This window comes from Mobula hypostoma, chromosome 22, assembly GCF_963921235.1.
Source record: "Mobula hypostoma chromosome 22, sMobHyp1.1, whole genome shotgun sequence".
Taxonomy (NCBI): domain Eukaryota; kingdom Metazoa; phylum Chordata; class Chondrichthyes; order Myliobatiformes; family Myliobatidae; genus Mobula; species Mobula hypostoma.
The window spans coordinates 3,994,776-4,020,198 of record NC_086118.1 but is presented as its reverse complement, the minus strand read 5'-3'; the positions used below and the strand labels follow the sequence as shown (position 1 = coordinate 4,020,198).

Here is a 25,423-nt window from a genome sequence, read left to right as displayed (position 1 = left end):
TAATAGTGAAAACACCTTCTGTTAGCGAAAACAGTAACTAATGGAGGTCATTCGTAACAGCGAGGTGTCGTAAAGCGAACGTTCGGAAAACGGGCCACATGTATATAACATCCACTGCATCCCCTTTATCTATGGTACCTATAATCTCCTCAAAGAATTCCAACAGGTTTGTCAGGCAAGATTTTCTCTTAAGAAAACCATGCTGACTTCATCCTATCTTGTCTTGTGTCACCAAGTACTCCATAACCACATGCTTGACCATTGACTCCCACTTCTTCCCAACCACTGAGGTCAGGCTAACTGGTCTATCATCTCCTTTCTGCTGCCTTCCTCCTTTCTTAAAGAGTGGAATGATATTTCCAATTTTCCAGTACTCTGGAACCATGCCAGAGTCCAATGACTCTTGAAAGATCATTATTAATGCCTCCACAGTCTCTACCACTACCCCTTTCATTCGGCCCATTGAATATGTCTTATGTTCTTATAGTCTCTTTCAGAATCCTAGGGTACAGCTTATCAGATCCGGGTGACTTGTGTACCCTTAGATCTTTCAGGTTTATGAGCAACTTTCCCTTGTAATAGTAACTTCTCTTCCCTCACACCCTTCAACATCTGGCACACTGCTAGTGTCTTCCACAGTGAAGATGAAGCAAAATACTCATTACTGCCCATCACCTCCCTCTGGTGCTCCTCTCCCATCCCTTTTTTCCATGATCTCTGTCCCCTCTTAGCAGATTCCCCCGTCTCCAGGCCTTTATCTCTTTCACCAATCAACTTCCCAACTCTTCACTTCACCCTTCCCCTCTCCTGGTCTCACCTATCACCTGCCATCTTGTGCTTCTTCCTCCCCTCCCCCTCCAACCTTCGTACTCTGACTTCTCCCCTTCCTTTCCAGTCCTGATGAAGGGTCTCAGCCCAAAACGTCGACTGTTTACTCTTTCCCATGGATGCTGCCTGACCTGTTGAGTTCCACCAGCATTTTGTGTGTGTTGCTTTGGATTTCCAGCATCTGCAGAATCTCTTCTGATTGATTAGTTTTAGTTGTAAAATATCAGTGAAATTTGTCACTTTGCTTGAAATTGAATCTGAGAGGATTTTGCTGGGCAGCCTACAATTATTGCCATGCTTCCAGCGCCAAGGTAGCACACCCACAATGTACTTCTTTGGAATGTGGGAAGGAACCAGAGAAGCTGGAGGAAACCCACACAGTCACTTGGAGAACATACAAACTCCTTATAGACTGTGGTGGGAATTGAACCCCAGTCTCAGAGACGGCACTGTAAAACGTTGCACTAGCCACAATATTATTGTGCTACCATAGGATTCATTGAGAATTAATTGATTTTTCTTGCAATGTCTGTCACTGCATTTCTTAAGGTTGTAAAGTCATAGAAAAATAGAAAACCTACAGCACAATGCTGTGCCGAACATGTACTTACTTTAGAAATTACCTAGGGTTACCCATAGCCCTCTACTTTTCTAAGCTCCATGTACCTATCCAGGAGCCTCTTAAAAGACCCTATCGTAGCCACCTCCACCACCATTGCCGGCAGCCCATTCCATGCACTCACCACTCTCTGTGTAAAAACCCTGACATTTCCTCTGTACCTACTTCCAAGCACTTTAAAACTGTGTCCTCTCATGTTAGCCATTTCAGCCCTGGGAAAAAGCCTCTGACTATCCACACGATCAATGCCTCTCATCATCTTATACACCTCTATCAGGCCACTTCTCATCCTCCGTCGCTCCAAGGAGAAAAGGCCAAGTTTACTCAACCTATTCTCATAAGGCATGCTCCCCAATCCAGGCAACATCCTTGTAAATCTCCTCTGCACCCTTTCTATAGTCTCCATATCCTTCCTGTAGTGAGGTGACCAGAACTGAGCACAGTACTCTAAATGGGGCCTGACCAGAGTCCTATATAGCTGTAACACTACCTCTTGGCTCTTAAACTCAATGCCATGGTTGATGAAGGCCAATGCATCGTATGCCTTCTTAACCACACGGTCAACCTGCGCAGCAGCTTTGAGTGTCCTATGGACTTGGACCCCAAAATCCCTCTGATCCTCCACACCGCCAAGAGTCTTACCATTAATACCATATTCTGCCATCATATTTGACCTACCAAAATGAACCACCTCACACTTATCTGGGTTAAACTCCACCTGCCACTTCTCAGCCCAGTTTTGCATCCCATCGATGTCGTGATGTAACCTCTGACAGCCCTCCACACTATCCACAACATCTCCAACCTATGTATCATCAACAAATTTACTAACCTATCCTTCCACTTCTTCATCCAGGTCATTTATAAAAATCACAAAGAGAAGGGGTCAGGAACAGATCCCTGAGGCATACCACTGGTCACTGACCTCCATGCAGAATATGACCCGTCTACAACCACTCTTTGCCTTCTGTGGGCAAGTAAATTCTGGATCCCAGTCCCCTGGGATCCCATGCCTCCTTACTTTCTCAATAGGCCTTGCATGGGGTACCTTATCAAATGCCTTGCTGAAATCCATATACACTGCATCTACTGCTCTACCTTCATCAATGTGTTTAGTCGCAGCATTATTGAAGCATTTATTTCTATTTCTTCTGTAATTGTTGTGCAAACTTATGCTTTTCATTACATTCTGTTATTTCTGCAAATGCTACTATTACTACTATGTCGACTCAGGCCAAGGGGGCCGGTGTCAGGCACGATGGTGGACTCTCCACTTCTCCCTCTCCCTCATCAGAGTGTTCAGTTCATCTACATTAGCCACGCCGCTGTCTTCTAGGAGCATGTTGACCATAGTCTTGGGAGGGTGCCCAGGGTTCATCCTCCCGTGCTTGGGCTCCCATATGATGACCAGGCTGGCTGGTAGCTCAGGGTGGTGTAGACAGTGCCCCGCTAGTTGCAGTCTTCTTGCCTCGATTTTAGTGGAGAGCATTGGTAGGTTGTTACAGAGCTCAATGTTCGTCATGGGCTGTTGCCAACACACGTCAAGAGCCATCCGGAGCGTTCATGTATAGCAACCATCCAGAGACTTTCGCATAGTCTTGGTGAGTGTCCACATCTCACATCCGTACGTGAGAATGGACTCTATGACTGCTTTGAAAAGCCTCTTTTTAAGCCCTCTGGTCAGGTTTGACTTCCAGATTTCCTTCATGTTGTTCATAGCCCTCCACGCCAGCAAATGAGTCTCATTTATATGCGCATAAGTTGCTAGTCTGACCATGTTCATGTTCATGTTCATGTTCAGGTTTATAGTGGGCAGTGCAGAAGGTTGCAAAACTTTGCAGGAAACATAATAAATTGAGTGTCAAAACGATTCCAGTTGGGTAGGATGTGGAAAAGTGTAAAGTCATAGCTTTGTGTCCTAGAAAGTTAGATGCAACCATTTTCCACCTAATGGGAATCTTGGAACTGTGGGAGAGTTGAGATAAAAACTAATGGGTATTTACAAAAATATAACTAATAATTCTGATGGGTTGATAGAATACAGATTCAGAATACAAAGGAAGGATTGATGTAACTGTGGTTACAACACTGCACCTTGAAATGGATTTGGTGGCCTTAGTCATAGTCATACAGCACAGAAACAGGCCCTTCTGCCTCCCGAGCTGTGACAACCATCAAGTACCCAACTACATGGATCCCATTTTATTCTCCTCATATTCCCATTAATTACCCCAGATGTGGGGAAAAGCCAGGGGAGAAGCATGTGGTCACAGGAAGGATGTGCAAATGCCACACGCAGTATTGGAAGTCAGGGTTGCAGCTGAAGTTCTGAGGTAATAGTTCAACCAGCTGTCCCACTGTGCCACCCCAAAGCCACACTGCGCGGGAAATGAGTCGGAATCAGAAACAAGGCCATTCGGTCCGTTGTATCCCTGCGGTTTGAGTGAACCTCAGCAGCCTCATCTATCCTCCAGTACTGGTCTGTAACCTGCTGGTCATGTCTCTCACCTCCTCAGAGCCAGATAAGCCCCTGTGTCCTCTCTAATCAATCCACCAACCACTTTAAATCTCTGTCCCCTGACTTTTGTCCCCTTTGCTAAAGGAAGAAGGTTCCTTTTGCTTACTATCTCTATGCCCCTCATAATTTAAGTTAAAAGCATTTTTGCAGAAATAACAAGGACTGTGATGGAAAGAATGAGATAACACGTGATTACAGAAGAGATGGAAATTTGTGATTGAATAATGCAGTGCCTTTTACAACCTTAAGTCTGCTCTCAGCCTTGTAAACTCCAGGCAAAACCACACAGGTTTATCCAAGCTCTCTTCATATTCATGGTTTTCCAGTCCTGGCAACATCCCGGTAAATCTTCTCTGAACCCTCTCCAGTGCAATCTCATCTTCCCTGTAATGTACCTGCCAGAGTTGTAGAACTTGCTCACAGACAAGGTCTACTTACTGCTGTGTAGGAGTGGGATTACTATAACTTGATCCTTTTGATCCAGTGTTATCCAACATAAAATAAATGTTAGCAGGAGAGGAAAGGGAAGAAACTCATGTTGGAAGCAGAGGGGATGGGTTATAAATGTTGGTCATTCAACCTAATAGAGACACACATAAAAAATGCTGGTGAATGCAGCAGGCCTGTGTTGCTTGAATTTCCAGCATCGGCAGATTTCCTCATGCCAGCCTAATAAGAGACAGTTATCACAAAACTGGTAAATGTTGCCATAGAAATCATATCATAGATACTTAACTATATTAACTTTCAGGCTGCACTGGTGAATCAGATTGGAAGTAAGACCTGGGAGTAGATTTAGGCCATTTGTCCCATTGAGTCTGCTCTGCTGTTCCATCATATAACCATATAAACAGATTATTATGTGAATGGTGGCCGATTAGGAAAAGGGGAGGTGCAACGAGACCTGGGTGTCATTATACACCAGTCATTGAAAGTGGGCATGCAGGTACAGCAGGCGGTGAAAAAGGCGAATGGTATGCTAGCATTCATAGCAAGAGGGTTCGAGTACAGGAGCAGGGAGGTACTACTGCAGTTGTACAAGGCCTTGGTGAGACCACACCTGGAGTATTGTGTGCAGTTTTGATCTCCTAATCTGAGGAAAGACATCCTTGCCATAGAGGGAGTACAAAGAAGGTTCACCAGATTGATTCCTGGGATGGCAGGACTTTCATATGAAGAAAGACTGGATGAACTAGGCTTGTACTCATTGGAATTTAGAAGATTGAGGGGGGATCTGATTGAAACGTATAAAATCCTAAAGGGATTGGACAGGCTAGATGCAGGAAGATTGTTCCCGATGGTGGGGAAGTCCAGAACGAGGGGTCACAGTTTGAGGATAAAGGGGAAGCCTTTTAGGACTGAGATTAGGAAAAACTTCTTCACACAGAGAGTGGTGAACCTCTGGAATTCTCTGCCACAGGAAACAGTTGAGGCCGATTCATTGGCTATATTTAAGAGGGAGTTAGATATGGCCCTTGTGGCTACGGGGATCAGAGGGTATGGAGGAAAGGCTGGTGCAGGGTTCTGAGTTGGATGATCAGCCATGATCATAATAAATGGCGGTGCAGGCTCGAAGGGCCGAATGGCCTACTCCTGCACCTATTTTCTATGTTTCTGTATAACAATTACAGCACGGAAACAGGCCATCTCGGCCCTTCTAGTCCGTGCCAAACTCTTACTCTCACCTAGTCCCACCGACCTGCACTCAGCCCATAACCCTCCATTCCCTTCCTGTCCATATATCTATCCAATTTAACTTTAAGTGACAACATCGAACCTGCCTCAACCACTTCTGCTGGAAGCTCGTTCCACACAGCTACCACTCTCTGAGTAAAGAAGTTCCCCCTCATGTTACCTCTAAATTTTTGCCCTTTAGCTCTCATGTCCTCTTGTTTGAATCTCCCCCACTCTCAATGGAAAAAGCCTATCCACGTCAACTCTATCTATCCCCCTCATAATTTTAAATACCTCTATCAAATCCCGCACCCCCCCAACCTTCTACGCTCCAAAGAATAAAGACCCAACTTGTTCAACCTTTCTCTGTAACTTAGGAGATGAAACCCAGGTAACATTTCGGTAAATCTTCTCTGTACTCTCATTTTGTTGACATATTTCCTATAATTCGGTGATCATGGTTGATTTATTATCCCTCTCAGTCACATTCTTCTGCCTTTTCCCCGTAACCGTTGATGCCCTGACTCATCAAGAACTTAATAACTTCTGCTTTAAATATACCCAATGACTTCACCTCCACAGCCAAATGAATACCACAGATTCACCAGTCTCTGGCTAACATCTGTGTTCTAAATGGACATCCCACTATTCTGAGGCTGTGTCCTCTGCTCTTGGACTCCCCCACTATGGGAAACAACCTCTTCACATCCACTCTATCCAGATCTTTAAATATTCGAGGGGTTTCAATGAGGTCCCCCCCCCCATTATTCTAAACTCCAGCAAATACAGTCTCAGAGCTATCAAACACTCCTCATATGTTAACCTTTTCATTCCTGGAAGATTATCGTGAACCTCCTCTGGACTGTCTCCAATGCCAGCACATCTATTGTAGATAAGGGGCGCACAACTGCTCACAATACTTCATGTGGTTTGACCAGTGCCTTGTAAAGCCTCACCATTACATCCTTGCTTTTATATTCTAGTCCTCTTGAAATGCTAACGTTGCATATGCCTTCCTGACAACTCTACCTAGAAGTTAATCTTTAGGAAATCCTAGTTGAGTATTCCCAAATCCCTTTGCACCTCTGATTTTTTTAAAATTTTATCCCCATTTAGAAAATAGTCTATGCCTTTACTCCCTCTACCATACACTCCTCTACATCATATTCCATCTGCCACTTCTTTTACCATTCTCCCAGTCCATCTAAGTCCTTCTGCAGATTCCCTGCTTCCTTAACACTATCAGCCCCTCCACCTAACTTTGTATCATCCACAAACTTGGCCACAAAGCCATTGATTCTGTCATCCAAATCATTGAATAATAGGGAGAAATGAAGTGGTCCCAACACCGACCCTGTGGCACCTGCTACTAGTCACTGGCAGCCAACCAGAAAAGGCCCCCTTTATTCCTTTTCTTTGCCTCCTGCCAGTCAGCCAGTCATCTATCCATGCTGGTACCTTTCCTGTCATAACATTTCAAGATTCAAGATTCAAAAAACTTTGTTGTCATTCTAACCATACATCAGCTCTGCAGGGCAGAATGAGACAGCGTTCCTCAGGGGCAGTGCAATCATAACATAACAAACGCAACACTAAATCATAAACATAACAATAAATAGTAAAGCACAACAGCCACATGTCAGTTAAATCAGTTATAAGTGATTCATGGATATGGACTCCAATCTTGTTGAGCGGCCTCATGAGAGTCACTTTGTCAAAAGCCTTCTGAAGATCCAACATCCACTGACCTTCCTCTTCACACTGTTACCATCAGATAGGAGGTACAGGCGCACACTCAGCGATTCGGGAAAAGCTTCTTCCCCTCTGCCATCCGATTCCTAAATGGACATCGAACCCATTGAACCTCACTTTCTTATTATTTCTGTTTTGCACTACTATTTTTAATTTAACTGTATATACAGTACTTACTGTAATTGATTTACTTTTTTCTATATTTATCATGTATTAGCGGCTGCTAAGTTAACAAATTTCATTATATATGCCAGGGATATTAAACATTTTATTACTACTGATTCTGACTCCTTTGTCTCTCCGCCTTGTTATTTCCTCAAAGAACTCCAACAGATTTGTCAGGCAAGATTTCTGCTTAAGGAAACCATGTTAACTTTGGCCTATTTTATCATGTGTCTCTAAGTACCCTGAAACATCATCCTTAATAATGGACTCCAACATCTTCCCAACCACTGAGTTCAGGCTAAATGGCCTATAATTTCCTTTCTTCTGTCTCCCTCCCTTCGTAAAGAGTGGAGTGACATTTACAAATTTACAGTCCATTGAGACCATTACAGAATTGTGTGATTCTTGCAAGATCATTACTAATGCCTCCAGAATCTCTTCAGCTACCTCTTTCAGAACCCTTGGGTGTGGTCCATCTAGTCCAGGTGACTTATTTACCTTCAAACCTTTCAGTTTCCCCAAGCACCTTCTCCTTAGTAAATAACAATTTCACTCACTTCTGTCCCCCAACATTCTTGAATTTTCTGGCATACTGCTACTGTCTTCCACAGTGAAGACTGCTACAAGATCTTTGTCCCCCATTAATACCCCTCTAGCATCACTTTCCAGCAGGCTGATACACACTCACACCTCTCTTTTATTCATTATATATCTGAAAAAATTTTTGGTATTGTCTTTTATATTATTGGCTAGCTTATCTTCATATTTCATCTTTTCTCTCTTTACGGTTTTTAGTTGCCTTCTGTTATTTTTTAAAAGGAATCCGATAATCTAACTTCCCACTAATTTTTACTATATTATATGCCCTCTCTTTTAATTTTATGCTGTCTTGGACTTCCCTTGTCAGTCACGGTTGTTTCATCCTCTCTTTAGGAATACTTCAACTTTGGAATGTATCTGTCCTGCGCCTTCTGAATTGCTCCCAGAAACCCCAGCCATTGCTGATTTTAGCTTCTCCGTCTGAAACTGTAGGGTGAATTCTTTCATATTATGATCACAGCCTCCTTAAAAACTCCTTTACCTTAAGCTCCTAATCAAATCCAGTTCATTACACAACACCCAATGTAGAATTGCCTTTGCCCTAGTGGACTCAACCACCAGCTGCTCTGAAAAGGCATTCTGAGGCATTCTACAAATTCCTTCTCTTGGGATCCAGCACCAACCTAATTTTCCTAATCTACCTTTATATTGGAACTCTCCATGCCTATCATATGATTGCCTTTTCTGTCTCCTGTTGTAATTTGTATCCCACATCCCGGCTACTGTTTGGAGGCCTGTGTATAATCCCCATCAGTTTCCTTTTACCCTTGCAGTTTCTTAACTCTATCCACAAGGATTCTTCCAATCCTATATCACCTCTTTCTAAGGATTTGATTTCATTTTTTTTTACCAACAGAGCCACCCCAACTCCTGACCCCCCCACGTGGAGCTATCACCCAGGCGAGGGTGGAAACCTAGACAACTCCCCACCAGTCAACCCCTTCTCCTCAAACTGGAGTAGCAATTTGGAATCGATCCGCCTGATCGATCCTCCAAAACCCACTTTCTCTGCGGGCACAAAAATGCCCATTCAGTGTCCAGGTCATGTGTCTGAGGTCTGTATCATCTGAGCTCCCATTTATTTCACCAGGCTGAGCATCACCTGTCATTCAAAGAGTCCCTCCTTCCTTTGTCTGTGAAGAAATGCAAGCAGGCAACCTGTCCTTGAAGAAATATTAACAACCTACTGAAAATCATAACATTGAGTGTCCATTAAATAACACCGCCTTCGGTCACCATAGCAACTTACGAGCTGCTCGGTGCTGTCTCCAACTCCAAACTCAGTAAAAATCCAAAGTTACTTCCAATGCCTTAAAGTGACAGTCCAACTGCTAATCTTCATCTCTGTCTCCTTTCCAAACAGAACATCAGTGATGAATGTCTCTCTGTGTCTCTCTTCAATCAATTAATAGGGGCACTCCTGGATCCCCTCACAAATAGCTTGTAGTTCCTTGTCCCCTACTGGCTTATTGTCACCCTGGGCACCCATTCTCCATACATTTCAATCCCCCATCACAAAGGCCTTGTAGCTCTCCGTTTCCCTCTACAACACCCCTGGACAACTGAGAAATCCTCCACTTACGGGAAACATGGTCTCCCCCATCCACTCTGTCGTTGATGGAGTTCTCACTCACAGCTCCCATTTCTACATTCTGCTCTCATGCCCCCCCATGACAGAACAGGGATATAGTTCCCTTGGTCCATATCTTTCACCCCACTACCCTCTGCACGGAGCCACATTATTCTTTGACAGAAGCAATACATCCTACCACCAACCACATCTTCCCTTCCCATGTGATTACTCTTTCTGTGACTCTCTGGTTCTCTCATCCCTCCCCACCCATACCTCTTCCTCCCCTGCTCCTCCCTCTCCCCAAGCACTGTACCCTGCATCCGTATGAGGTGAAACTTCAGTCCGTACACCTCCTCCCTCACCACCTAAATAGTCCTTGCAGGTGAGCAACACACACAAAAAGTGCTGGTGAATGCAGCAGACCAGGCAGCACCTATAGGAAGAGGTACAGTCGACGTTTCAGGCCGAGACCCTCCGTTAGGACTAACTGAAAGAAGAGAGATAGTAAGAGATTGAAAGTGGGAGGGGGAGGGGGAGATCCGAAATGATAGGAGAAGACAGGAGGGGGAGGGATGGAGCCAAGAGCTGGACAGGTGATTGGCAAAAGGGATATGAGAGGATCATGGGACAGGAGGCCCAGGGAGAAAGACAAGGGGGGGGGGAAGAACCCAGAGGATGGGCAAGGAGTATAGTGAGAGGGACAGAGGGAGAAAAGAGAGAGGATAAATAAATAAATACCAGATTGAATAAATAAATAAATAAATAACGAGGGGGAGGTGGGGCATTAGCAGAAGTTAGAGAAGTCAATGTTTATGCTATCAGGTTGGAGGCTACCCAGACGGAATATAAGGTGTTGTTCCTCCAACCTGAGTGTGGCTTCATCTTGACAGTAGAGGAAGCCGTGAATAGACATATCAGACTCTTCTTTCAGTTAGTCCTGACAAAGAGTCTCGGCCCGAAACGTCGACTGTACCTCTTCCTATAGATGCTGCCTGGCCTGCTGCGTTCACCAGCAATTTTTATGTGTGTTGCTTGAATTTCCAGCACCTGCAGATTTCCTCGTGCTTGCAGGTGAGGCAAACATTTACCTGCACCTTCTGCAGCCTCATCTACTGCATTCAGTGCTCCCAATATGCCTCTTCTGTAATAGGTGAGACCAGTTGTAAGCTGGACAGCTGCTTTGCTGATCACCTACACGACCTTCTGGCCCTCGCGGTTGTTGGCCATTTTAGCTCCATTCCCACACCAAGGTGCTTGTCGTCTGCCTCCTCCACTAAGGCCAAAATGTAAACTACAGGTTCAGCATCTCTTATTCCACCTGGGACCCAACGCCATGAACATTGAATTCTCCAGTTTCAAGTAACCTGCTCCCCCCGTTCCTTTTCCTCCCCTGGCTCATCAAGGTCTTCCAACACCCAGCCCCCCAGCATCCCCCATTACCCTGTCTCTTTCCCAACCTCTATCTTTCCAGCTGTCCATCCCTCTGCCCCTTTCCTGCTGAACCATCTGCCTCCCCACCTCTATTATTTGATTCCACTCTTCACCTGCCTTCATCGGCAAACAGATTCCATCCTGCAGCTCTTTGTTGCCCCCACCCATCACTTCTCAGCTTCTGAAGATCCCCATCCTTCTCTCCCCCAGTGCCTATCACCCGCTGACCTGAATCCACCCATATCGCCTGTCAGCTCTTGCCCCATCCATTCCCTCACTCCTTTACATTGGCTATCTCCCCTTTACACTTGCAGTCCAGCTGAAGGGTCTTAACCCGAAACCCGAAGCAGTCACTGTCCAATTCCCTCCACTGATGTTGACTGACCCTCTGAGTTCCTCCAACGGCTTATTTTTTAGCTCCAGATTTCTTGTGGCTCAAAGATCTCACTGACTTAAGAGACATTTGCTGATTCTCACTGACTTAAGAGAGGCTCCTCAAAGTTTTTATACCACCAAGGCACCCAGTTTGTCCACCTGACTCTGTGCAGGATTCATCTCACAGTATATAGTTTCCGCAGTGGTCTCTTTATAAATAGCTCCACGCCTCAGATTTAAATCACTCATTCTGCTTGGCTTGATTGCCAGGCATTTGTTAGTTCATTGGCAAAGATATCACTAACTTAAGGGAGGGTGGTGGGTTTGAAACTTGATTCAAACCTTGGCCACCTGTCAGCTCAGGACTTGGGGATAAATGTACACAATGGTTAACAGGCAGCAGCCTGTAACCAGCTCACCTGAATCTGTTCTGCACTTTGCCAAGTGAGAGTTAAGTGATACTGGTGAGCTGCTTGTAAGCCAGCATTAGATCACCATGACAACCATGGGTCAAGCTGAATGAAGTAGAAGGCAGCAGATTTAACCTTTTCATGCAACACCACTTAGCAAACAAGTGTCGACAATCAAGCCAAGGTGAATGAGTGATCTAAATTCCCTTGTGGTTATTCATATACGTTGTGTAAAAGGGCCACTCCTCACACCTCATGGCCATGAGGTGAATCCTGCACAAAGAACGAGTTAGGAGGACAAACTGGGTACCTTAGGTGGTATGGGAACTCTGAGAAGCCTCTCTCGAGGCGGTAAGAACCAGCAAATCTCTCTCAAATTACTGAGATCTTCAGAGTCACAAGAGAATGAAGATGCTGGAATCTGAAGGAACTCAGCAGGTCAGGCAGCATCTGTGGGGAAATGGGCAGCTGATGTTTCAGATGGAGGGAGGAGTTAGTCACTGTAAAGAGGTGAGGGGAAGGGGTTGGAGCAAAAGCTGGAAAATGATAGATGGGTAGATGGAAGGAGAATTTAATGGCAGATACGATTGGGACATACAGTCAGTGGCCACTTTATTAGGTACATCTGACTTCTGCTCATTATTTCAAATATCTGATTTGCCAATCGTGTGGTCGCAACTCATTGCATAAAAGCATGCAAGCATGGTCAAGAGGTCTGAACAACCACCAGAAAGGGGAAGAAATGTGATCTAAGTGACTGTAACTGTGGAATGATTGTTGTTGCCACATAAGGTGGTTTGGGTATCTCAGAAACTGCTGATATCTTGGAATTTTCACATAAAACAGCGGAGATTACAGAGAATGGTGTGAAAAACAAAACAAAAGAAGTCCAGTGAGTGAGCAGAAGTTCTGTGGGTGAAAACACTTTGTTAATGAGAGAGGTCAGAGGAGAATGGTCGGACTGGTTCAAGAGAAAGGAAGGCATAGTAGGTCAAATAATCACAGGATCTCAGAACACAACATTTTAAACCTTAACGTGGATGGGCTACACAGCAAAAGATCACAAAAATACACTCAGTGGCCACTTTATTAGGTCCAGACAGTATACCTCCTCCACCTAATAAAGAGGCAACTGTGTGTATAAGAGACTCACAGGCACATGAATAGAACCATTGAACATTATAGCACAGAAACAGGCCTTCTGGCCTTTCTTGGCTGTGCCGAACCATTTTTCTGCCTAGTCCCACTGACCTGCACCTGGACCATATCCCTGCATACACCTCCCATCCATGTACCTGTCCAAGTTTTTCTTAAATGTTAAAAGTGAGCCCACATTTACCACCTCATCTGGCAGACCATTCCACACTCCCACCAGTCTCTGTGTGAAGAAGACCCCCTAATGTTCCCTTTAAACTTTTCTCCCTTCACCCTTAACCCATGTCCTCTGGTTTTTTTCTCCCCTAGCCTCAGTGGAAAAAGCCTGCTTGCATTCACTCTATCTATACCCATCATAATTTTATATACCTCTATCAAATCTCCCCTCATTCTTCTACGCTCCAGGGAATAAAGTCCTAACCTATTCAATCTTTCCCTGTAACTGAGTTTCTCAAGTCCCGGAAACAACCTTGTAAACCTTCTCTGCACTCTTTCAACCTTATTTATATCCTTCCTGTCATTTGGTGACCAAAACTGAACACAATACTCCAAATTCAGCCTCACCAATGCCTTATACAACCTCATCATAACATTCCAACTCTTATACTCAATACTTTTGATTAATAAAGGCCAATGTACCAAAAGCTCTCTTGTCAGAAAATGTCAGAGAAATGGAGGGTTATGGGCTGTGTAGGAGGAAAGGGTTCAATTGACTCTGGAGTAGGTTTGTATAGGTCGGCACAACATTGTGGGACAAAGGGTCCGTACAATGCTGTACTGTTCTGTTATCAGATGGACTCTGGGTGGGTTAGAAGGTGACCTCAGCCTCGTCTTGAGGGCCTCAGTTGGATGTGGGCAGTAGAGACGAGTAAATCACTGTGCCTAGAGAACAGAAACAATGCAATGGTATAGCATCCTCCTTCTCAGAAAGATTGAGATGTGTTTTAATGCTGTCCTTCCTGTTGTCAGATAGACAACACAGCAGGAGGTAAACTTCCTCAGATTGCAATGTGATAATGATCTAGGTGACTGAGAGCAGCTGAGAGATGAGATAATTATTGTAGAACATACCTGTTCTCCTTAAGAATAGTGCCTGAGTAGGTAGCCGAGGTCATCTTCAAAACATAGTACCTCCCACTGTGCAGCACTCCCTCAGCACCACACTGGGCATGAGGGAACACAACCTCCTGACATGAAGATATGGCCACTAGCAAGTAACCCAGGGAGAAAGGAGAGGAAACTCACTAGCCACTCTCTGAGGTTGAAGCCCTTTGTCATCAGGTTTGGCCTGGAAATTGCTGCATATTTTTCCCTGCTGTTAAAACACCCAATGCATCATTATGATGGTGTTTATAAAGAGTGCACAGAAAACAAGGGCTTCAATGGCAAAGTTCACAGATTGGCCCGCCCTGAATATCTCTGAGCTAAAACTGCCATTGACATCCCATATTGATGATGCCTCATTTGTCCACACGTACAGTCTTTGTAAACAGCACTTAAAGTGATCGCTAATAAAGCAAACATGCTCCATGCTATTGAATGAATGGAGCTATAGGACCATAGGATATGGGAGCCACTTGACCCATTGGATCTGCTCCGCCATTTCATCATGGTCAATCGATTTTTCTCTCAGCCCCAATCTCCTGCCTTCTCTCCATAACCCTTCATGTCCTGGCTAATCAAGAATCTATCAACTTCTACCTTAAATATATCCAATGACTTCGGCTCTACAGACACCTGTGGTAACAAATTCCACAGATACACCACACTCTGGCTAAAGAAATTCCTCCTCATCTTCATTCTAAATTAACGTCCCTCTATTCTGAAGTTGTGTCCTCTGATCTAAGTCTCCCCCAACATAGAAATGTCCTCTCCACATCCACATCCACATCCACTCTAGTCCTCGTGAAACGAATGCTAACATTGCAGTTGCCTTCCTCACCAACTCAACCTGCAAATTAACCTTTAGGGAATCCTGCATGAAAACTCCCAAGTCCCTTTGCCCCTCAGATTTTAGTATTTTTCTCTCCATTTAAAAAAGAGTCTACACTTTCATTTCTTCTACCAAAGTGCATGACCACACACTTCCAATACTATATTCTATCTGCCACCCCTTTGCCCATTCTCCTAATCTGTCTAAGTCCATCTGCAGCCTCTGTTTCCTCAACACATCCTGCCCCTCCACCTGTCTTTGTATCATCCACAAGCATGGCCACAAAGCCATCAATTCTGTCATCCAAATCCTTGACGTATAATGTAAAAAGAATTGCTCCCAACATAAACAACTGCAGAACACCAAGGGTCACCAGCAGCCAATCGGAAAAGGCTCCCTTTATTCCCACTCTTTGCCTCCTGCCAGTCATCCAATGCTCTATCTGTGCTAGTATCTTCCCTGTAATACCATGGACTGTTTATTTGTTAAGCAGCATTGTGACACCTTGTCAAATGCCTTCTGAAAATCCAAGTACCCAACATCCACCAATTCTCCTTTAGCTATCGTGCTTTTTTTTTTCAAAGAATTCCAACTGATTTTCCCTTAAGGAAACCATGCTGACTTTGACCTATTTTATCATGTGCCTCCAATGACCCTGAAACCACATTTTTAGCTATCGACTCCAACATCTTCCCACACACTGAGGTCAGTCTAACTGACCTATAAATTTCCATTCTTCTGCCTCTCTCCCTTCTTGAAGAGTGGAGTGACATTTGCAATTTTCCACTCCTCCGGAACCATGCCAAAATCTATTGATTCTTGAAAGATCATTTTTAATGTCTCCACTATCTCCTAAGCCATCTCTTTCAAAACCCTGGGTGTAGTTCATCTGGATCAACTAATTCATCTACCTTCAGACCCTTCAATTTCCCAAGCACCTTCTCCTTAGTAATAACAACTTCAGTCACTTCTTCCCCGTGACAGTCTTGAACGTCCAGCATGATGCTGGTGTCTTCCACAGAGAAAACTGATGCAAGATACTTATTCAGTTTGTCCTCCATTTCCCTGTACCCCTGCAGCATCATTTTCCAGCAGTCTGATATCTATTCTCCCCTCTCTTTTACTCTTTATATATCAGAAGAAACTTTTGGTATCCCCTTTAATGTTACTGGATAGCTTACCTTCACATTCCTTTCCTTCTTTATGACTTCATTAATTGCCTCCTGGTTTTTAGAAGCTTCTCAATCCTTTAACTTTCCACTAATTTTTGCTCTATTACTTGCTCTCCCTTTGGTTTTTATGTTGGCTTTGATGTCTCTTGTCAGCCACACTTGCGTCAACCTTCCTTTAGAATACTTCTTCATTGGGATCCTGCGCCTTCTGAATTGCTTCCAGAAATTCTAGCCATTACTGCTCTGCCATCATCCCAGCTGGTATGCTCTTCCAATCAATTTTGACCATCTCCCCTCTCATGCCTCTGTAATTCCCTTTACTACACTGTAACATTACTTTCGCTTCTCCCTCTCGAACTGCAGGGTGTATTCTATCATATTATGATCACTGGCCCCTAAGGTTTCCTTTACCCTAAGCTCGCTAATCAATTCCAGTTCATTGTACAACACCTAATCTTGGAGGATTCTACAAATATCCCTTCTTGGGATCCAGCACCAACCTGATTTTCCCAGTCTACCTGCACATTTAAATCTACCTTGACTATTGTAACACTGCCCTTTTGAAATGCATGTTCTATCTCCCATTGAAATTTGTAGCCCACATCTTTGCTACTGTATCTAACTCCCAGCAGGCTCTTTTCACCTTTGCAGTTTCTTAGCCCTACCCACAATGATATTTTACCTCCTATGTCACCTCTTTCTGAGCATTTGATTTCATTTTTTACCAACAGAGCCACACCTATCTGCCTGTCCTGATACAATGTGTATCCTTGGATGTTAAATTCCCAGCTATAATCTTCAGAGATGCCCACAATGTCATATATGCCAATCTGTAACTGTTCTACAAGTTCATCCAGCTTATTCTGAAAACTGCGCGCATTCAAATATAACCCCTTCAGTCCTGTATTCATCATCCTTTTTGATTTTGCCCCCTTTTACATTGCAACATCCGATTGACTGAATTTTTTTTCCTATCATTAGCCTATCCTTGCTAGCAGTCTCACTACACACCTCCTCTGTTTGTCAGCCCTATCACTCTGGTTTCCATCCCCCTGCCAAATTAGTTTAAATCCTCCTGAACAGCTGTAACAATGTATGAGAGCAGGATGGGTGAAGGCTTCCAAAACAGGCTGGTGAGGAAAATGCATGCAGAGGCATATTCTCTGTGCAAAGGGGTCACAGAGACTGCAGGGTTAGAGCCAGGTGCTTCTGGCAGCACATTGCCAGCAGGGTCCCCGTCAGATATGAATAAAATGTCTGATCGCCTGTATTTTGGAGAAGACTGCAATGTAAGCAAATCTCTGTATCTACACTGCCTACTCCTGGCAGCTGAGGGGAAAGTAGATGAAGTCTCCTCTCCCCGAGCATGAGAGCCCTTCCTAATGCAACAAACTAAGATCAGCAGTATCCTGCACCCTACGTGCTGACCCTCGAAGCAGCATGTCTCAGGGGAATTGGGGTTGGTAAGATAGGTTACTGTTGTACTTTGCCCCATTCAGTTCAGTTGGGTGAGGAGCCAAGGCAGAGGATTGACAACTCAATCAAAGAGGGAAGGAAAGAAAATTACAACTATAATCTCTAAACGAGCACTTGATTCACTAAGGCTGAAAAGGCTACACACCTGCAAAATGGGATTAGTATAGATGGCACTTTATGGTCATGGATATGGTGGGCTAATTGGCCTGCTGTATGATGATAGCACTCATATTGCTTCAAAGTGGCAGCCAGGCAGAATCTAAATTTGTATGTCCATGCCTCACTGTAGTAGAATTCAACCTGGGCTTATTCTTCAGTGCCACCATTCCAATAAGATACTCAAACAAAACCCAAAGCAACACACATAAGATGCTGGAGGAACTCAGCAGGTCAGGCAGCATCTTTGGAAATGATAGTCAACATTTCGGGCTGAGACTTTTCATCAGGACTGGAAAGGAAGGGTTCAAATGCCAGAATAAGAAGTTGGAAAGAAGGACAAGCTGGAAGGTGAGAGATGAAGTCAGGTAGGTGGGGGAAGGGGACGAAATAAGCTGGGAGCTGGTGAGTGGAAAAGCCAAAGGGCTGGAGAAGGAGGAATCTGATAGAAGAGGAGAGTAGGTCATAGGAGAAAGGGAAGGATTGCAGGCAGGTAAGGAGAAGAGATAAGAGGCCAGAACAGGGCAATGAAGAAGGGAGAAGGGGGAAAGAGGAGGGGCGGGGGAGGGAACATCAACTCAGACTATGAGAGGCCTGCGTTGGGCGTTTTCATGCCTTACAAGGCGCAGATTGGAAGTCTGAGTGGGCGCCACTCCTCGCACAAACACTAGAGCAATGTGGGGTTAGGTGCCTTGCTCAAGGACACAAACACGCTGCCACAGCTGAGGCTTGAACTAGTGACCTTCAGATGACTAGATGAACACCTTAACCACTTGGCCATGTGCCCAACACAAAGAGGAGAGGAAAAATACCATAAGTTGGAGAAATCGATGTTCATGCCATCAGGTTGGAGGCTACCTAGATGAAATATGATGTGTTGGTCCTCCAACCTGAGAATGGACTCATCGTGACCACTGGTCAAAACCAAAACCCCAGCTATCCTGGCAAATAAATACAAGAAGAAATCATGTGGCATTGTCTCAAAGAAGAGTAGGGAAGTTATCCTAATATCACAGTCTACACATGTATCCCCGACCAGCAACCTGGTCACTGCCACATCACTGCTTGTGAGAGCTTCTCTGTGTATTTAGGTGGTGACTCCACCTCAAAAGTAAATAACTATAAAATATTTGGCTAGCTTCAGGCTAGAAGAGCATTTTATAAACATGTCAGTCTTACTTTGTTATTGCTAATGTTTAATTTAGAAATTGTATTTTGAGAGAGAGAAGTGTCCATCAGTTTGATAGTTAACAGCTGTAGTGTTTCTCTTCATCTGTCACATTATGACACATGACACATTAATGCATCTGAATTAACTCGGCATAACAAATTAACTTTGAAAGAGAGACTACTGTTAGCTCACATTTACCATGGCTCTACAGAGGTGACCTCTGTACACTTTTATATTCTGTTAAATGCCACTTGGAACTTAATTGAGCAATTACATGGGGAGTTATTGATGAGACTTATTAATCCTCAGCCCCATTATGAAAATTGTGACATTTTGATGAACAAACTATTACGTTAACCTCTTTAATTGATTCGCTGAATCACACTGCAGGGGTCAGAAGAGGTTAAATCCCCAACCGTTCTTGCTAGAAAAGCAATCGACAGCCTCACGTTCTCTGCTCTCTCTGTAAGAATGAGACATGCCCAGACCACAGAGATGTCTGCACTGAATGAGGGTAGTGCTGATGAGCCAGAACATGTGATTCAGGAAAGATGGAAGCTCTGACCAGCAAAGGTGGCAGAGGTTCCCCAGAGAGTTTATCTCAGTGACAGAAACTCAGCGGAGGGGTGAACTGTGAAATCAGCCCGGCTGATAAGAGGGAATGACACAGAATTGCTGCCACCACCCCCCTCCCCACCCCCAACTGTAAACAAGGAATGAGATACTTCAGGGAGCAGGTAGTGGGTGACGTAAGAAGAAAAACTGAAACATAAATAGATGAATGGATCAAGAGGGCTGTGGTCAGATTTGTGGATTAGTGAAACGGAAGGGGCACTGTAACAGAATAGAAAGAGATTAAACAGACAGGCAGATGGAGTGTAGTGTGGGGAAATGTGAGGATGTACACTCACTTTAGAAGAATGAGTGAGAAAGCAAATTATTAATTAAGCAGAATAAGATTGCTAAACATTTTGGCAGAAGGGAATGTGGTGCATAACACAAAGGCTAGCATGCCACTGCAGTAAGGAATTGGAAGGGTGAAGAGGAATGTTGGCTTTTTTTGAGGGAACATGTGGATTATTAAAGTGGGAAGGTTTTGATGAGACTTCATATGTACCCAAGTTTAAAGAAGGAGACAGTTGCATTGGAGACTGTGCAGAGAAGGTTCACTTGCTTGATTCCTGGAATGGAGGGGTGACGTATCAAAGGGTTGAACAGATTAGTGATCTATTCACTGGAGTTTAGAAGGATCGGAGGTGAACTTTATCAGATTCTAACAGGGATTGCTGAGGTGGATGCTGAGAGGGTATTTTCCCCCATGTGGAATATCTAGAGCCTGGGGCATAGTTTCAAAGTTCACCCACTTAAAGAGGTGAGAAATTTCTGCTATGACATTCAAGGTGGACATTGACATATGTTTAAATTAGGGGTACGGAAAGAGGGCACAAAGTGGTGTGAAGATTAAGATCAGGTGGCCCACTCCTGTTTCTTCTGATTTCAACAGAACACATAACAAAGCTTGTGAAGTTTAGCCTTAAGAATGGAGAACATTAAGCCCATGTTTACTTGGCTTGGAGCAAAAGAACCAGAGTCTATGGTGAAGAGGTTAAATGCAAAACTAACCCACAGAAAAAACATCTGAGTGAATGAAAGGCCAATCTAAACAACAGGCTTCCAAGGGAGATAGTGGAATCAATTAGTATTGATTCTTTCAAATGCAAATTGGATAGATTCAGAAAATAGCATTTTGGGATATTGTTTCTGAGCATTTAAAAGATAAGCGGTAGGGTGTATGTAGTGGGTTTCAGGTAAACAAAATGAAGCTCTTTCCGATAAGAGCTCCTTCTGTCTCTAGTTTGGATCTGTTCAAAGACTAACTGGTAAAATGATGAATAAAACTCCATTGTCAGTGCAATATCCACCTCCCAAGATAGGAGATGGGACTGAGGCCAGGACTGGGACCAGAGGTGAGGGGTAGGATGATTCTGCTCACTGCCCCACCAAGCTTACTTGGCTCAGTGCTGAACTGGGTCTCTGTCCTGCTCTTGCTGCATTGATGACTGGCTTTGCGCTCATGGACTCACTTTGGTAAAACTTCAGTTCTGAACGCTATTTTCTTATTTTTTATTTGTTTTTCTCTCTCCACACCATTCTCTCTGTGGAGAATGATGTGTTGCATGCAGAGGCTTATGGGATGGTAAGTAAGGACAAATGCAACTCCATTCCTTTTAAGACAGCAGGAAGATGTGGTGAGTGCAAATGCCCAGGAAATGGCGGTGAGATGGAGGAAAGGAAATCCTGTTCTCTGAAGAAGGAGGGCATCTCTGATGTTCTTGAAAGAAAAGACTCAAGCTGAGAACAGATGCAGTGGAGTGAAGGAACTGAGAAAAAGGAATAGCATTTTTATGGGAGATAGGGTGGGAATTGTGGTCAAGATAGCCATGGGAATCGATAAAGGATATCAGTTGACAGTATGTCTCTAGAGAGGTCAAGAGAGTGTAGAGAGGCGTCAAAAATGGACCAAGTGAATTTAAGGGCAGGGTGAAAGTTGGAGACAAAGTTGATGAAATTGACGATCTCAGCATGGGTGCATGAAGCTACACCAATGCAGTCATCAATACAGCACAGAAAGAGCATTACATAGGAAGGCTTGGAACATGGACTGTTCCGTGTAGCCAGCAGAAAGACAGGCATAGCTGGGGGCCATGCAGGAACCGTGGCTACCATAACTAAAATAATGTGTCTGGATGGGTGCTGATAAAGTTGGCCAGTGGTTTAGTCTGGTAAGAAAAGCTGGCCCTCAGGGGAGTACTACAAACTCTTCACTCAAAAGGGAGCAGAAGATGGCAAGTTTAATAGAATGGAGTCAGGATCCTTATTTGTAGAGACCAATAGGAGAACCTTCGAAAGTGGGGTAGTCTGATTTATTAGCTCCCAGCATGCTCAGCCTGGAAGATTATGGTCAAAAGGGAAGAAAGACTTCAGTGGAGTTGGCAACCACCCTTAACAGACTACAGCTCTTGTTTTAATTGTGCTGGGAAAACCTTACACTCCTACTGCATTAAAATATTCCATCTGGTTTGAAGCTGGCTCTTGAGTTCACCAACGTCCTTGTAAATGTGTGGCTCAGGGTGTGGTTTCAGGATAGTCACAAGCATATGATAAAATAATCCACAGTCAGCATGGTTTCCTTAAGGGACAAATCTGTTGGAATTCTTTGAGGAAATAACAAGCAGGATAGACAAAGGAGAATCGGCGAATGTTGTGTACTTGGATTTTCAGTAAGCCTTTGACAAGGTGCCACACATGAGGCTGCTTAACAAGATAAGAGCCCGTGGTATTACAGGAAAGATACGAATACAGATAAAGCATTGGCTGATTGGCAGGAGACAAGGTGTGGGAATAAGTTGATGGCTTTGTGGCCAAGTTTGCAGATAATACAAAGATAGGTGAAGGGGCAGGTCATTTTGAGGTAGCAGAGAGGTTACAGAGGGGCTTAGACAGCTTAGGAGAATGGGCAAGAAGTGGCAGATGGAACACAGTGTTGGGAAGTGAATAATCATGCACTTTGGTAGAAGACTATTTTCAAAATGGAGAGAAAATTTAAAACCCGAAGGTGCAAAGGAACTTGGGAGTCCTTGTGCAGGATTTCCTAAAGGTTAATTTTCAAGTTGAGTCAGTGGTGAGGAAGGTAAATGCAATGTTAGCATTCATTTCAAGAGGACTAGAATATAAAATTAAGGATGTAATGTTGAAGCTTTATCAGTTATTGTTGAGGCCTCACTTGGAGTATTGTGAGCAGTTTTGGGCCCTTTAAGAAAGGATGTGTTGACATTAGAGAGGGGTCAAGGGACATTCATGAAAATTATTCTGGGATCAAAAGAGCCTTTTGATGAGGAGCATTTGATGGCTCTGAGCCTGTACTCACGGGAATTTAGAAAAAGGAGGGGGCAATCTCATTGAAACCTATCAAATGTTGAAAGGCCTTGATGGAGTGGATGTGGAGAGGACATTTCCTATCGTGGGGGAGTCTAATACCAGAGGACACAGCATCAGAATAGAGAGACATCTATTTAGAACAGAGATGAGGAGGAATTTCTTTAGCCAGAGTGTGGTGAATCTGTGGAATTCTTTGCCACAGGACACTATAATGGGCCAGTCAATGGGTATATTTAAGGCAGAGGTTGATAGATTCTTGATTAGTCAGGACATAAAGCAATGGGCGAAGAAAGCAGGAGATTGCGGCTGAGAGGAAAACGGATGTCATGATTAAATGGCAGAGAAGACTCAATGGGCCAGATTGCTTAATTCTGCTCCTATGTTTTATGGTCTTATGGTTTAAATGTGACCCTTTACTTAGCCACCAGTACACTGATGCCATTAGCAGATGAACAATTAAGGAGAAGAAGAAGAAGAAGAAGATCTTTATTGTCATTGTTGTGGAGCAATGAAACACAGTTTAGCAGCTCAACGTTTTGCAGCATGACAAAGAATATATACATAAAATAAACTCTGAAACCTCAGGAGTGCAGTCCAAAATTAATAATATATGGATGAGGGGGGTAGGACTATTGCACACCTGCCATTCCTGGAAGTGTGATGCATTTAGCTGCCGCCGTCTTAGGAGGGGGGCAGGAGAAGGGAAGGGGGTGTTATACATTTCACTGCTTGTGGGTAGAAGCTGTTAAGGAGTCTCTTTGTTTTTGTCCTTAATGCTCTGTATCTCTTCCCAGAAGGTAGAGGGGAAAACAGGTGAGTATAGCTTCAAAAGCACAGGTCTAGTGAAGACTGGGCCATAATGATGTAGAATTTTACCTGAGAAAGAAGATGTGCCTTCATTAACAGAGAACAACACTGTCACTCCTGGTGTTAAACCAAATAAAACTGTTATCATTCATGGTAACAGTGGCAACTTCAGTAGTAAAGTGCTTGAACAAGCTATTGGGCATAGGAATCATGTGGTGCTGTTTGGTAAAGATCCTAGGGGCTTTGGAGGTGCCAGACTCTCATATATACCAGATTATAGGATATTGCTCCTATTAATACTTTACTTCTGCACCCTTTTACATGTTACACAATAGTACAACAAATTGTCCAATGAATCTAGTGAGTTTACTGGGAACAGGAAATTCACAAGAACCTTAGACCCCAGCTTTAGCCACGGACCTGCCCAATGTTTCTGACCCCTGTGGCTCTGCACCCCATAGTCCCCACCCCAGCCCAGAGTACCCATACCAGCCCAGAGTCCCCACCCCAGCTCAGTCTCCACACCAGCCCAGAGTCCCCATACCAACTCAGTCCCCACACCAGCCCAGAGTCCCCATACCAGCTCAGTCCCCACACCAGCCATACACACAGCCCACAGTCCCCACCCCAGCTCAGTCTCCACACCAGCCCAGAGTCCCCACATCAGCCATACACACAGCCCACAGTCCCCACCCCAGCTCAGTCTCCACACCAGTCCAGAGTCCCCACTCCAGCTCAGTCCCCACACCAGCCCAGAGTCCCCACCCCAGCTCAGTCTCCACACCAGCCCAGAGTCCCCACATCAGCCATACACACAGCCCACAGTCCCCACCCCAGCCCAGAGTACCCATACCAGCCCAGAGTCCCCACCCCAGCTCAGTCTCCACACCAGTCCAGAGTCCCCACTCCAGCTCAGTCCCCACACGAGCCATACACACAGCCCACAGTCCCCACCTCAGCCCAGCGTACCCACCCTGGCCATACACCCAGCCCACAGACCCATCCCAGCCCAGTCCCCACAACAACCATACACCCAGCCCAGAGTACCCAGTCCAGAGTCCCCACCCCAGCCCAGAGTCCCCACATCAGCTATACACCCAGTCCAGAGTCCCCACCCCAGCTCAGCCCAGAGTGCCCACCCTGGCCATACACCCAGCGCACAGACCCATCCCAGCCCAGTCCCCACAACAGCCATACACCCAGCCCAGAGTACCCATACCAGTCCAAAGTACCCATACCAGCCCAGAGTCCCCACCCCAGCTCAGTCTCCACACCAGCCCAGAGTCCCCACCCGAGCTCAGTCCACACATCAGCCATACACACAGCCCACAGTCCCCACCCCAGCCCAGCGTACCCACTCCAGCTCAGTCTCCACACCAGCCCAGAGTCCCCTTACCAGCTCAGTCCCCACACCAGCCCAGAGTCCCCACTCCAGCTCAGTCCACACACCAGCCATACACATAGCCCACAGTCCCCACCTCAGCCCTGCACTCACCCCAGCCCAGTCCCCACAACAGCCATACACCCAGCCCAGTCCCCATGCCAGCTATACATCCAGTCCAGAGTCCCCACACCAGCTATACACCCATCCCACAGACCGCACCCCAGTCCAGAGTCCCCACTTCGGCTATACACCCAGTCCAGAGTCCCCACACCAGCCATACACTCA

General features: G+C 44.9%; 1 protein-coding gene across 3 annotated transcripts in view; it reads left to right on the top strand.

Moving 5' to 3' along the window:
* LOC134336598 (ras-related protein Rab-37-like) overlaps window positions 1-25,423 on the top strand; it is a 306,886-nt gene that overhangs the window by 248,541 nt on the left and 32,922 nt on the right. The window lies entirely within an intron of this gene.